This window comes from Callorhinchus milii, unplaced genomic scaffold, assembly GCF_018977255.1.
Source record: "Callorhinchus milii isolate IMCB2004 unplaced genomic scaffold, IMCB_Cmil_1.0 Scaffold1413, whole genome shotgun sequence".
Taxonomy (NCBI): Eukaryota; Metazoa; Chordata; class Chondrichthyes; order Chimaeriformes; family Callorhinchidae; genus Callorhinchus; species Callorhinchus milii.
The window spans coordinates 1-13,985 of NW_024706154.1; the positions used below are offsets into that span (position 1 = coordinate 1).

The window sequence follows — 13,985 nt, forward strand, 5'->3', positions numbered from 1 at the left end:
AAGAGTACAGAAATTATGGGCGATATGTCCAAGCGAACACTGAGACTTTGAAACCGCGACCAACAGTGATCGATGAAAAATACAGAAGCGGACAACTTCTAAAGAGGGTAAACACACAATCATCAGCTTTGCTGCCTTCCAAGCAGTTGATCTGGATTTGTTGCCCAGCCACGGTAGCTTTTATTTGTTACGGCTGAGTTGTTAATGTTACCGTTAATTGAATGAATATAGAATCATATCTGTTTGGCTAAGATTTCGAGAGACTGGATTATGTTTGCACGTTCCATTGCACCATATCATCAAGTTACTTAGTAAGTAATAAACATTCCAGTACATACAGTACTTTTGCATTGACGAGAGTTGAGATTAGCACCATTTGCCACCATTCAAAGGATCAGCATGCCATCAACCTGGAGGCTATGCCATAACCACCAAGCACACCTCATGTGATCGTGCAACTATTGCCAAAGCAATTTGAGAAAAGTTTATAATTGTTGACAGTTCTTCCAACACATCTATGAGAAATGTGAAACGGTCACTGAGTTTCCTCAACACATCCAAATTCACCACTCCACACCGCATGAACCAACATCTTTTAGTGTAATTACGTATCAACTTGAGCCCAATCTTATTAATATTATCATTAAACAAAAATATAAACCTCTCAACCCTTCCAGTATGTTCATAACTTTAACAGTAGAGGGCAGTGAAAATCTGCAACCTTCAATGCGATTGCACCAACCCAATGTGCCTTCATTTTGCCATCTGTGGAATGTCGTGGCATGGATACAATTCAAGACTGTCTATTTGCGCCATGTGTCTGCAAGCGCGATGGTGGTATAATGGTCAGCATAGCTGCCTTCCAAGCAGTTGATCCGGGTTCGATTCCCGGCCGTCGCAAATTTTATGTTGCCACTGAATTAATGCAAAATTCGGGTGTGTATCATGGAGTCAGTTTAGAGTCGGATTCAATTTGCTATTCATTTGAAGATGAAAAACATTCATGACCAATAAGGATCGTCACATCCAGCATACTTGATCACACCATGTTTCATCATCGAAACAGCTGCATCAAATTCATTTTAAGCTTCATTCTTTGAAATCCTGAGTTCTAAAGATATTGTACTCGGGATTCTTAGATGTGTTCCTGTAAAAGAGTATTATTTGGTGCCTTTTTACCTATAGGACAATAGATTCGAGTATTTAATTTAAGCGAAAGCGTTTAAGTTAACTTTTGCTTCAAGGGATTTTTCTAACCGAAAATGATTAATTACTCTGTATTAATGTGCATTAAATTCGCCTGCACGTATTACTTTATTTTCCTGCCATACTAAAACGAGTCGAAACCGTGATAATAATGAGGAAAGGGATTTTAGTCTCCCGAGAAATCAAACGTAGAGTTCTAGGTTTCAAGAGTTCAGAAATTATGGGCGATATGTCCAAGCGAACACTGAGACTTTGAAACCGCGACCCAACAGTGATCGATGAAAATACAGAAGCGGACAACTTCTAAAGAGGGTAAACACACAATCATCAGCTTAGCTGCCTTCCAAGCAGTTGATCTGGGATTTGGTTGCCCAGCCACGGTAGCTTTTTATTTGTTACGGCTGAGTTGTTAATGTTACTGTTAATTGAATCAATATAGAATCATATCTGTTTGGCTAAATTTCGAGAGACTGGATTATGTTTGCACGTTCCATTGCACCATGTCATCAAGTTACTTAGTAAGTAATAAACATTCCAGTACATACAGTACTTTTGCATTGACGAGAGTTGAGATTAGCACCATTTGCCACCATTCAAGGATCAGCATGCCATCAACCTGGAGGCTGTGCCATAACCACCAAGCACACCTCATGTGATCGTGCAACTATTGCCAAAGCAATTTGAGAAAAGTTTATAATTGTTGACAGCTCTTCCAACACATCTATGAGAAATGTGAAACGGTCACTGAGCTTCCTCAACACATCCAAATTCACCACTCCACACCGCATGAACCAACATCTTTAGTGTAATTACGTATCAACTTGAGCCCAATCTTATTAATATTATCATTAAACAAAAAATAAACCTCTCAACCCTTCCAGTATGTTGCATAACTTTAACAGTAGAGGGCAGTGAAAATCTGCAACCTTCAATGCGATTGCACCAACCCAATGTGCCTTCATTTTGCCATCTGTGGAATGTCGTGGCATGGATACAATTCAAGACTGTCTATTTGCCCATGTGTCTGCAAGCGCGATGGTGGTATAATGGTCAGCATAGCTGCCTTCCAAGCAGTTGATCCGGGTTCGATTCCCGGCCGTCGCAAATTTTATGTTACCACTGAATTAATGTTAAAATGAGGTGTGTATCATGGAGTCAGTTTCGAGTCGATTCAATTTGCTTTTCATTTAAAGACGAAAATTATTCATGACCAATAAGGATCGTCATATCCAGCATACTTGATCATACCATGGTTCATCATCCAAACAGCTGCATAAATTCATTTTAAGCTTATTCTTTGAAATCCTGAGTTCTAAATATATTGTACTCGGGATTCCTTAGATGTGTTCCTGTAAATGAGTATTATTTGGTGCCTTCTTTCCTATAGGACAATAGATACGAGATCTTGCATTTATGCCAAAGGCTTTGAGTTAACATTTTTGCTTCAAGGGATTTTTTATGAGCAAAAAATGTTTCATTAATATGTATTAATGTTCATGAAATTCGCATGCACGAATTACTTTTATTTTCCTGACATGTTAAAACAAGTCTAAACCATGATAATAATGAGTCATGGGATTATTAGTCTCTCCAGGAATCAAACGTGGAGTTTTCAGGTTCAAGAGTACAGCACTTATGAGAGAGATGTCCAAGCTAACATTTCGGCCCTCTGAAACCACGACCCAACAGTGGTCCATGACGATACGAAGCAAACACCTTCTAAAGAGGACAAACACACAATCATCAACATGATCACCGTTCTCACTGCCATCACCATTGTTTTCAATCGTCATCACTGTCATCATTGCTCTTAATTCGCACTTAAATGTGGCTAAAGCTCTACACACTTTCAACATACCGCTAACATGTACCAGTCAAGGACACTCAAAGAGAGACATGCTTCATAACAATCTGAACTCTCCGATGTGCCTTCCTTTTGATAGTTTGCTCGTGACATGGCTGACATGACAGCACTCTGTGTTGGTGGCAAACTGGTCAGCTTAGCTACCTCCTAAGCAGTTGATCTGGGTTTGGTGACCAGCCATTGTAGGCTTTTATTTGTTATGGCTGAGTTGTTAATGTTACTGTTAATTGAATCAATATAGAATCATATCTGTTTGGTTAAAATTTCGAGAGACTGGATTATGTTTGCACGTTCCATTGCATCATGCCATCAAGTTACTTAGTAAGTAATAAACATTCCACTACATACAGTACTTTTGCATTGACGAGAGTTGAGATTAGCACCATTTGCCACCATTCAAGGATCAGCATGCCATCAACCAGGAGGCTGTGCCATAACCACCAAGCACACCTCATGTGATCGTGCATCTATTGCCAAAGCAATTTGAGAAAAGTTTATAATTGTTGACAGTTCTTCCAACACATTTGTGAGAAATGTGAAACGGTCACTGAGCTTCCTCAACACATCCAAATTCACCACTCCACACCGCATGAACCAACGTCTTTAAGTGTAATTACGTATGAACTGAGCCCAATCTTATTAATATTATCATTAAACAAAAATATAAACCTCTCAACCCTTCCAGTATGTTGCAAACTTTAACAGTAGAGGGCAGTGAAAATCTGCAACCTTCAATGCGATTGCACCAACCCAATGTGCCTTCATTTTGCCATCTGTGGAATGTCGTGGCATGGATACAATTCAAGACTGTCTATTTGCGCCATGTGTCTGCAAGCGCGATGGTGGTATAATGGTCAGCATAGCTGCCTTCCAAGCAGTTGATCCGGGTTCGATTCCCGGCCGTCGCAAATTTTATGTTGCCACTGAATTAATGGCAAAATTCGGTGTGTATCATGGAGTCAGTTTAGAGTCGGATTCAATTTGCTATTCATTTGAAGATGAAAAACATTCATGACCAATAAGGATCGTCACATCCAGCATACTTGATCACACCATGTTTCATCATCGAAACAGCTGCATCAAATTCATTTTAAGCTTCATTCTTTGAAATCCTGAGTTCTAAAGATATTGTACTCGGGATTCTTCAGATGTGTTCCTGTAAAAGAGTATTATTTGGTGCCTTTTTACCTATAGGACAATAGATTCGAAGTATTTAATTTAAGCGAAAGCGTTTAAGTTAACTTTTTGCTTCAAGGGATTTTTTCTAACCGAGAACTGATTAATTACTCTGTATTAATGTGCATTAAATTCGCCTGCACGATTACTTTTATTTTCCTGCCATACTAAAACGAGTCGAAACCGTGATAATAATGAGGAAAGGGATTTTTAGTCTCCCGAGAAATCAAACGTAGAGTTCTAGGTTTCAAGAGTACAGAAATTATGGGCGATATGTCCAAGCGAACACTGAGACTTTGAAACCGCGACCCAACAGTGATCGATGAAAATACAGAAGCGGACAACTTCTAAAGAGGGTAAACACACAATCATCAGCTTTAGCTGCCTTCCAAGCAGTTGATCTGGATTTGTTGCCCAGCCACGGTAGCTTTTTATTTGTTACGGCTGAGTTGTTAATGTTACCGTTATTGAATCAATATAGAATCATATCTGTTTGGCTAAATTTCGAGAGACTGGATTATGTTTGCACGTTCCATTGCACCATATCATCAAGTTACTTAGTAAGTAATAAACATTCCAGTACATACAGTACTTTTGCATTGACGAGAGTTGAGATTAGCACCATTTGCCACCATTCAAAGGATCAGCATGCCATCAACCTGGAGGCTATGCCATAACCATCCAAGCACACCTCATGTGATCGTGCAACTATTGCCAAAGCAATTTGAGAAAAGTTTATAATTGTTGACAGTTCTTCCAACACATCTATGAGAAATGTGAAACGGTCACTGAGCTTCCTCAACACATCCAAATTCACCACTCCACACCGCATGAACCAACATCTTTTAGTGTAATTACGTATCAACTTGAGCCCAATCTTATTAATATTATCATTAAACAAAAATATAAACCTCTCAACCCTTCCAGTATGTTGCATAACTTTAACAGTAGAGGGCAGTGAAAATCTGCAACCTTCAATGCGATTGCACCAACCCAATGTGCCTTCATTTTGCCATCTGTGGAATGTCGTGGCATGGATACAATTCAAGACTGTCTATTTGCGCCAGTGTCTGCAAGCGCGATGGTGGTATAATGGTCAGCATAGCTGCCTTCCAAGCAGTTGATCCGGGTTCGATTCCCGGCCGTCGCAAATTTTATGTTACCACTGAATTAATGTTAAAATGAGGTGTGTATCATGGAGTCAGTTTCGAGTCAGATTCAATTTGCTTTTCATTTAAAGACGAAAATTATTCATGACCAATAAGGATCGTCAATCCAGCATACTTGATCATACCATGGTTCATCATCCAAACAGCTGCATTAAATTCATTTTAAGCTTCATTCTTTGAAATCCTGAGTTCTAAATATATTGTACTCGGGATTCCTTAGATGTGTTCCTGTAAAAGAGTATTATTTGGTGCCTTCTTTCCTATAGGACAATAATACGAGATCTTGCATTTAATGCCAAAGGCTTTGAGTTAACATTTTTGCTTCAAGGGATTTTTATGAGCAAAAAATGTTTCATTAATATGTATTAATGTTCATGAAATTCGCATGCACGAATTACTTTTATTTTCCTGACATGTTAAAACAAGTCTAAACCATGATAATAATGAGTCATGGGATTATTAGTCTCTCCAGGAATCAAACGTGGAGTTTTCAGGTTCAAGAGTACAGCACTTATGGAGAGATGTCCAAGCTAACATTTCGGCCCTCTGAAACCACGACCCAACAGTGGTCCATGACGATACGAAGCAAACACCTTCTAAAGAGGACAAACACACAATCATCAACATGATCACCGTTCTCACTGCCATCACCATTGTTTTCAATCGTCATCACTGTCATCATTGCTCTTAATTCGCACTTAAATGTGGCTAAAAGCTCTACACACTTTCAACATACCGCTAACATGTACCAGTCAAGGACACTCAAAGAGAGACATGCTTCATAACAATCTGAACTCTCCGATGTGCCTTCCTTTTGATAGTTTGCTCGTGACATGGCTGACATGACAGCACTCTGTGTTGGTGGCAAACTGGTCAGCTTAGCTACCTCCTAAGCAGTTGATCTGGGTTTGGTGACCAGCCATTGTAGGCTTTTATTTGTTATGGCTGAGTTGTTAATGTTACTGTTAATTGAATCAATATAGAATCATATCTGTTTGGTTAAAATTTCGAGAGACTGGATTATGTTTGCACGTTCCATTGCATCATGCCATCAAGTTACTTAGTAAGTGATAAACATTCCACTACATACAGTACTTTTGCATTGACGAGAGTTGAGATAAGCACCATTTGCCACCATTCAAGGATCAGCATGCCATCAACCAGGAGGCTGTGCCATAACCACCAAGCACACCTCATGTGATCGTGCATCTATTGCCAAAGCAATTTGAGAAAAGTTTATAATTGTTGACAGTTCTTCCAACACATTTGTGAGAAATGTGAAACGGTCACTGAGCTTCCTCAACACATCCAAATTCACCACTCCACACCGCATGAACCAACGTCTTTAAGTGTAATTACGTATGAACTGGAGCCCAATCTTATTAATATTATCATTATAACAAAAATTAAACCTCTCAACCCTTCCAGTATGTTGCAAACTTTAACAGTAGAGGGCAGTGAAAATCTGCAACCTTCAATGCGATTGCACCAACCCAATGTGCCTTCATTTTGCCATCTGTGGAATGTCGTGGCATGGATACAATTCAAGACTGTCTATTTGCGCCATGTGTCTGCAAGCGCGATGGTGGTATAATGGTCAGCATAGCTGCCTTCCAAGCAGTTGATCCGGGTTCGATTCCCGGCCGTCGCAAATTTTATGTTACCACTGAATTAATGTAAAATGAGGTGTGTATCATGGAGTCAGTTTCGAGTCAGATTCAATTTGCTTTTCATTTAAAGACGAAAAAATTCATGACCAATAAGGATCGTCATATCCAGCATACTTGATCATACCATGGTTCATCATCCAAACAGCTGCATTAAATTCATTTTAAGCTTCATTCTTTGAAATCCTGAGTTCTAAAATATTGTACTCGGGATTCCTTAGATGTGTTCCTGTAAAAGAGTATTATTTGGTGCCTTTTTCCTATAGGACAATAGATTCGAGATCTTGCATTTAAGCCAAAGCGTTTAAGTTAACTTTTTGCTTCAAGGGATTTTTTCTAACCAAAAATGTTTCATTAATATGTATTAATGTTCATTAAATTCGCATGCACGAATTACTTTTATTTTCCTGACATATTAAAACGAGTCGAAACCATGATAATAATGAGGAATGGGATTATTAGTCTCCCGAGAAATCAAACGTAGAGTTCTAGGTTTCAAGAGTACAGAAATTATGGGCGATATGTCCAAGCGAACACTTGAGACCTTTGAAACCGCGACCCAACAGTGATCGATGAAAATACAGAAGCGGACAACTTCTAAAGAGGGTAAACACACAATCATCCATTCTTTTATTTGTCATGCTCAGCCTTTTGCAAATGGCAGCTTCTCCTAAGCAGTTGATCTGGTTTGGTGCCCAGCCAGGTAGGCTTTTATTTGTTACGGCTGAGTTGTTAATGTTACTGTTAATTGAATCAATATAGAATCATATCTGTTTGGTTAAATTTCGAGAGACTGGATTATGTTTGCACGTTCCATTGCACCATGTCATCAAGTTACTTAGTAAGTAATAAACATTCCAGTACATACAGTACTTTTGCATTGACGAGAGTTGAGATTAGCACCATTTGCCACCATTCAAAGGATCAGCATGCCATCAACCTGGAGGCTTGCCATAACCACCAAGCACACCTCATGTGATCGTGCAACTATTGCCAAAGCAATTTGAGAAAAGTTTATAATTGTTGACAGTTCTTCCAACACATCTATGAGAAATGTGAAACGGTCACTGAGCTTCCTCAACACATCCAAATTCACCACTCCACACCGCATGAACCAACATCTTTTAGTGTAATTACGTATCAACTTGAGCCCAATCTTATTAATATTATCATTAAACAAAAATATAAACCTCTCAACCCTTCCAGTATGTTGCATAACTTTAACAGTAGAGGGCAGTGAAAATCTGCAACCTTCAATGCGATTGCACCAACCCAATGTGCCTTCATTTTGCCATCTGTGGAATGTCGTGGCATGGATACAATTCAAGACTGTCTATTTGCGCCATGTGTCTGCAAGCGCGATGGTGGTATAATGGTCAGCATAGCTGCCTTCCAAGCAGTTGATCCGGGTTCGATTCCCGGCCGTCGCAAATTTTATGTTACCACTGAATTAATGTTAAAATGAGGTGTGTATCATGGAGTAGTTTCGAGTCAGATTCAATTTGCTTTTCATTTAAAGACGAAAATTATTCATGACCAATAAGGATCGTCATATCCAGCATACTTGATCATACCATGGTTCATCATCCAAACAGCTGCATTAAATTCATTTTAAGCTTCATTCTTTGAAATCCTGAGTTCTAAATATATTGTACTCGGGATTCCTTAGATGTGTTCCTGTAAAAGAGTATTATTTGGTGCCTTCTTTCCTATAGGACAATAATACGAGATCTTGCATTTAATGCCAAAGGCTTTGAGTTAACATTTTTGCTTCAAGGATTTTTCATGAGCAAAAAATGTTTCATTAATATGTATTAATGTTCATGAAATTCGCATGCACGAATTACTTTTATTTTCCTGACATGTTAAAACAAGTCTAAACCATGATAATAATGAGTCATGGGATTATTAGTCTCTCCAGGAATCAAACGTGGAGTTTTCAGGTTCAAGAGTACAGCACTTATGGAGAGATGTCCAAGCTAACATTTCGGCCCTCTGAAACCACGACCCAACAGTGGTCCATGACGATACGAAGCAAACACCTTCTAAAGAGGACAAACACACAATCATCAACATGATCACCGTTCTCACTGCCATCACCATTGTTTTCAATCGTCATCACTGTCATCATTGCTCTTAATTCGCACTTAAATGTGGCTAAAAGCTCTACACACTTTCAACATACCGCTAACATGTACCAGTCAAGGACACTCAAAGAGAGACATGCTTCATAACAATCTGAACTCTCCGATGTGCCTTCCTTTTGATAGTTTGCTCGTGACATGGCTGACATGACAGCACTCTGTGTTGGTGGCAAACTGGTCAGCTTAGCTACCTCCTAAGCAGTTGATCTGGGTTTGGTGACCAGCCATTGTAGGCTTTTATTTGTTATGGCTGAGTTGTTAATGTTACTGTTAATTGAATCAATATAGAATCATATCTGTTTGGTTAAAATTTCGAGAGACTGGATTATGTTTGCACGTTCCATTGCATCATGCCATCAAGTTACTTAGTAAGTGATAAACATTCCACTACATACAGTACTTTTGCATTGACGAGAGTTGAGATAAGCACCATTTGCCACCATTCAAGGATCAGCATGCCATCAACCAGGAGGCTGTGCCATAACCACCAAGCACACCTCATGTGATCGTGCATCTATTGCCAAAGCAATTTAGAAAAGTTTATAATTGTTGACAGTTCTTCCAACACATTTGTGAGAAATGTGAAACGGTCACTGAGCTTCCTCAACACATCCAAATTCACCACTCCACACCGCATGAACCAACGTCTTTAAGTGTAATTACGTATGAACTGAGCCCAATCTTATTAATATTATCATTATAACAAAAATTAAACCTCTCAACCCTTCCAGTATGTTGCAAACTTTAACAGTAGAGGGCAGTGAAAATCTGCAACCTTCAATGCGATTGCACCAACCCAATGTGCCTTCATTTTGCCATCTGTGGAATGTCGTGGCATGGATACAATTCAAGACTGTCTATTTGCGCCATGTGTCTGCAAGCGCGATGGTGGTATAATGGTCAGCATAGCTGCCTTCCAAGCAGTTGATCCGGGTTCGATTCCCGGCCGTCGCAAATTTTATGTTCCACTGAATTAATGTTAAAATGAGGTGTGTATCATGGAGTCAGTTTCGAGTCAGATTCAATTTGCTTTTCATTTAAAGACAAAATATTCATGACCAATAAGGATCGTCATATCCAGCATACTTGATCATACCATGGTTCATCATCCAAACAGCTGCATTAAATTCATTTTAAGCTTCATTCTTTGAAATCCTGAGTTCTAAAATATTGTACTCGGGATTCCTTAGATGTGTTCCTGTAAAGAGTATTATTTGGTGCCTTCTTTCCTATAGGACAATAGATACGAGATCTTGCATTTAATGCCAAAGGCTTTGAGTTAACATTTTTGCTTCAAGGGATTTTTTTATGAGCAAAATGTTTCATTAATATGTATTAATGTTCATGAAATTCGCATGCACGAATTACTTTTATTTTCCTGACATGTTAAAACGAGTCTAAACCATGATAATAATGAGTCATGGGATTATTAGTCTCTCCAGGAATCAAACGTGGAGTTTCAGGTTCAAGAGTACAGCACTTATGGAGAGATGTCCAAGCTAACATTGGCCTCTGAAACCACGACCCAACATGTCCATGACGATACGAGCAAACATCTAAAGAGGACAAACACAATCATCAAATGATCACCGTTCTCACTGCCATCACCATTGTTTCATCTCATCACTTCATATTGCTCTTAATTCGCACTTAATTGGTAAAGCTCTACACTTCAACATACCGCTAACATGTACCAGTAAGGCATCAAAGAGAGACATGTCATAACAATCTGAATCTCATGTGCCTTCCTTGATAGTTGTCGTGACATGGCTGACATGACAGCACTCTGTGTTGGCAACGGTCAGCTTAGCTACCTCCTAAGCAGTTGATCTGGTTTGGTGACCAGCCATTGTAGCTTTTATTTGTTATGGCTGAGTTGTTAATGTTACTGTTAATTGAATCAATATAGAATCATATCTGTTTGGTTAAAATTTCGAGAGACTGGATTATGTTTGCACGTTCCATTGCACCATGTCATCAAGTTACTTAGTAAGTAATAAACATTCCAGTACATACAGTACTTTTGCATTGACGAGAGTTGAGATTAGCACCATTTGCCACCATTCAAGGATCAGCATGCCATCAACCTGGAGGCTGTGCCATAACCACCAAGCACACCTCATGTGATCGTGCAACTATTGCCAAAGCAATTTGAGAAAAGTTTATAATTGTTGACAGTTCTTCCAACACATCTATGAGAAATGTGAAACGGTCACTGAGCTTCCTCAACACATCCAAATTCACCACTCCACACCGCATGAACCAACATCTTTAGTGTAATTACGTATCAACTTGAGCCCAATCTTATTAATATTATCATTAAACAAAAATAAACCTCTCAACCCTTCCAGTATGTTGCATAACTTTAACAGTAGAGGGCAGTGAAAATCTGCAACCTTCAATGCGATTGCACCAACCCAATGTGCCTTCATTTTGCCATCTGTGGAATGTCGTGGCATGGATACAATTCAAGACTGTCTATTTGCGCCATGTGTCTGCAAGCGCGATGGTGGTATAATGGTCAGCATAGCTGCCTTCCAAGCAGTTGATCCGGGTTCGATTCCCGGCCGTCGCAAATTTTATGTTACCACTGAATTAATGTTAAAATGAGGTGTGTATCATGGAGTCAGTTTCGAGTCAGATTCAATTTGCTTTTCATTTAAAGACGAAAATTATTCATGACCAATAAGGATCGTCATATCCAGCATACTTGATCATACCATGGTTCATCATCCAAACAGCTGCATTAAATTCATTTTAAGCTTCATTCTTTGAAATCCTGAGTTCTAAATATATTGTACTCGGGATTCCTTAGATGTGTTCCTGTAAAAGAGTATTATTTGGTGCCTTCTTTCCTATAGGACAATAATACGAGATCTTGCATTTAATGCCAAAGGCTTTGAGTTAACATTTTTGCTTCAAGGATTTTTATGAGCAAAAAATGTTTCATTAATATGTATTAATGTTCATGAAATTCGCATGCACGAATTACTTTTATTTTCCTGACATGTTAAAACAAGTCTAAACCATGATAATAATGAGTCATGGGATTATTAGTCTCTCCAGGAATCAAACGTGGAGTTTTCAGGTTCAAGAGTACAGCACTTATGAGAGAGATGTCCAAGCTAACATTTCGGCCCTCTGAAACCACGACCCAACAGTGGTCCATGACGATACGAAGCAAACACCTTCTAAAGAGGACAAACACACAATCATCAACATGATCACCGTTCTCACTGCCATCACCATTGTTTTCAATCGTCATCACTGTCATCATTGCTCTTAATTCGCACTTAAATGTGGCTAAAAGCTCTACACACTTTCAACATACCGCTAACATGTACCAGTCAAGGACACTCAAAGAGAGACATGCTTCATAACAATCTGAACTCTCCGATGTGCCTTCCTTTTGATAGTTTGCTCGTGACATGGCTGACATGACAGCACTCTGTGTTGGTGGCAAACTGGTCAGCTTAGCTACCTCCTAAGCAGTTGATCTGGGTTTGGTGACCAGCCATTGTAGGCTTTTATTTGTTATGGCTGAGTTGTTAATGTTACTGTTAATTGAATCAATATAGAATCATATCTGTTTGGTTAAAATTTCGAGAGACTGGATTATGTTTGCACGTTCCATTGCATCATGCCATCAAGTTACTTAGTAAGTAATAAACATTCCACTACATACAGTACTTTTGCATTGACGAGAGTTGAGATAAGCACCATTTGCCACCATTCAAGGATCAGCATGCCATCAACCAGGAGGCTGTGCCATAACCACCAAGCACACCTCATGTGATCGTGCATCTATTGCCAAAGCAATTTAGAAAAGTTTAAATTGTTGACAGTTCTTCCAACACATTTGTGAGAAATGTGAAACGGTCACTGAGCTTCCTCAACACATCCAAATTCACCACTCCACACCGCATGAACCAACGTCTTTAAGTGTAATTACGTATGAACTGAGCCCAATCTTATTAATATTATCATTATAACAAAAATTTAACCTCTCAACCCTTCCAGTATGTTGCAAACTTTAACAGTAGAGGGCAGTGAAAATCTGCAACCTTCAATGCGATTGCACCAACCCAATGTGCCTTCATTTTGCCATCTGTGGAATGTCGTGGCATGGATACAATTCAAGACTGTCTATTTGCGCCATGTGTCTGCAAGCGCGATGGTGGTATAATGGTCAGCATAGCTGCCTTCCAAGCAGTTGATCCGGGTTCGATTCCCGGCCGTCGCAAATTTTATGTTACCACTGAATTAATGTTAAAATGAGGTGTGTATCATGGAGTCAGTTTCGAGTCAGATTCAATTTGCTTTTCATTTAAAGACGAAAATTATTCATGACCAATAAGGATCGTCATATCCAGCATACTTGATCATACCATGGTTCATCATCCAAACAGCTGCATTAAATTCATTTTAAGCTTCATTCTTTGAAATCCTGAGTTCTAAATATATTGTACTCGGGATTCCTTAGATGTGTTCCTGTAAAGAGTATTATTTGGTGCCTTCTTTCCTATAGGACAATAGATACGAGATCTTGCATTTAATGCCAAAGGCTTTGAGTTAACATTTTTGCTTCAAGGGATTTTTTATGAGCAAAAAATGTTTCATTAATATGTATAATGTTCATGAAATTCGCATGCACGAATTCTTTTATTTTCCTGACATGTTAAAACGAGTCGAAACCGTGATAATAATGAGGAAAGGATTTTTAGTCCCCGAGAAATCAAACGTAGAGTTCTTAGGTTTC

The 13,985-nt window shown here is 39.0% G+C and overlaps 9 non-coding genes across 9 annotated transcripts; all 9 read left to right on the top strand.

Annotated features, from left to right (window-relative positions):
• The first annotated feature begins 828 nt into the window (after positions 1-828).
• Positions 829-900, top strand: trnag-ucc. The gene has a single exon. It is a non-coding gene; the product is annotated as a tRNA-Gly (tRNA).
• Positions 901-2,238: 1,338 nt separating this feature from the next.
• trnag-ucc lies at positions 2,239-2,310 on the top strand. The gene has a single exon. It is a non-coding gene; the product is annotated as a tRNA-Gly (tRNA).
• Positions 2,311-3,906: 1,596 nt separating this feature from the next.
• trnag-ucc lies at positions 3,907-3,978 on the top strand. Its single transcript has one exon. It is a non-coding gene; the product is annotated as a tRNA-Gly (tRNA).
• A 1,346-nt stretch (positions 3,979-5,324) lies between these two features.
• Positions 5,325-5,396, top strand: trnag-ucc. Its single transcript has one exon. It is a non-coding gene; the product is annotated as a tRNA-Gly (tRNA).
• A 1,598-nt stretch (positions 5,397-6,994) lies between these two features.
• On the top strand, positions 6,995-7,066 carry trnag-ucc. Its single transcript has one exon. It is a non-coding gene; the product is annotated as a tRNA-Gly (tRNA).
• A 1,374-nt stretch (positions 7,067-8,440) lies between these two features.
• On the top strand, positions 8,441-8,512 carry trnag-ucc. The gene has a single exon. It is a non-coding gene; the product is annotated as a tRNA-Gly (tRNA).
• A 1,596-nt stretch (positions 8,513-10,108) lies between these two features.
• On the top strand, positions 10,109-10,180 carry trnag-ucc. The gene has a single exon. It is a non-coding gene; the product is annotated as a tRNA-Gly (tRNA).
• Positions 10,181-11,729: 1,549 nt separating this feature from the next.
• trnag-ucc lies at positions 11,730-11,801 on the top strand. Its single transcript has one exon. It is a non-coding gene; the product is annotated as a tRNA-Gly (tRNA).
• A 1,596-nt stretch (positions 11,802-13,397) lies between these two features.
• Positions 13,398-13,469, top strand: trnag-ucc. The gene has a single exon. It is a non-coding gene; the product is annotated as a tRNA-Gly (tRNA).
• The last annotated feature ends 516 nt before the right edge of the window (positions 13,470-13,985 follow it).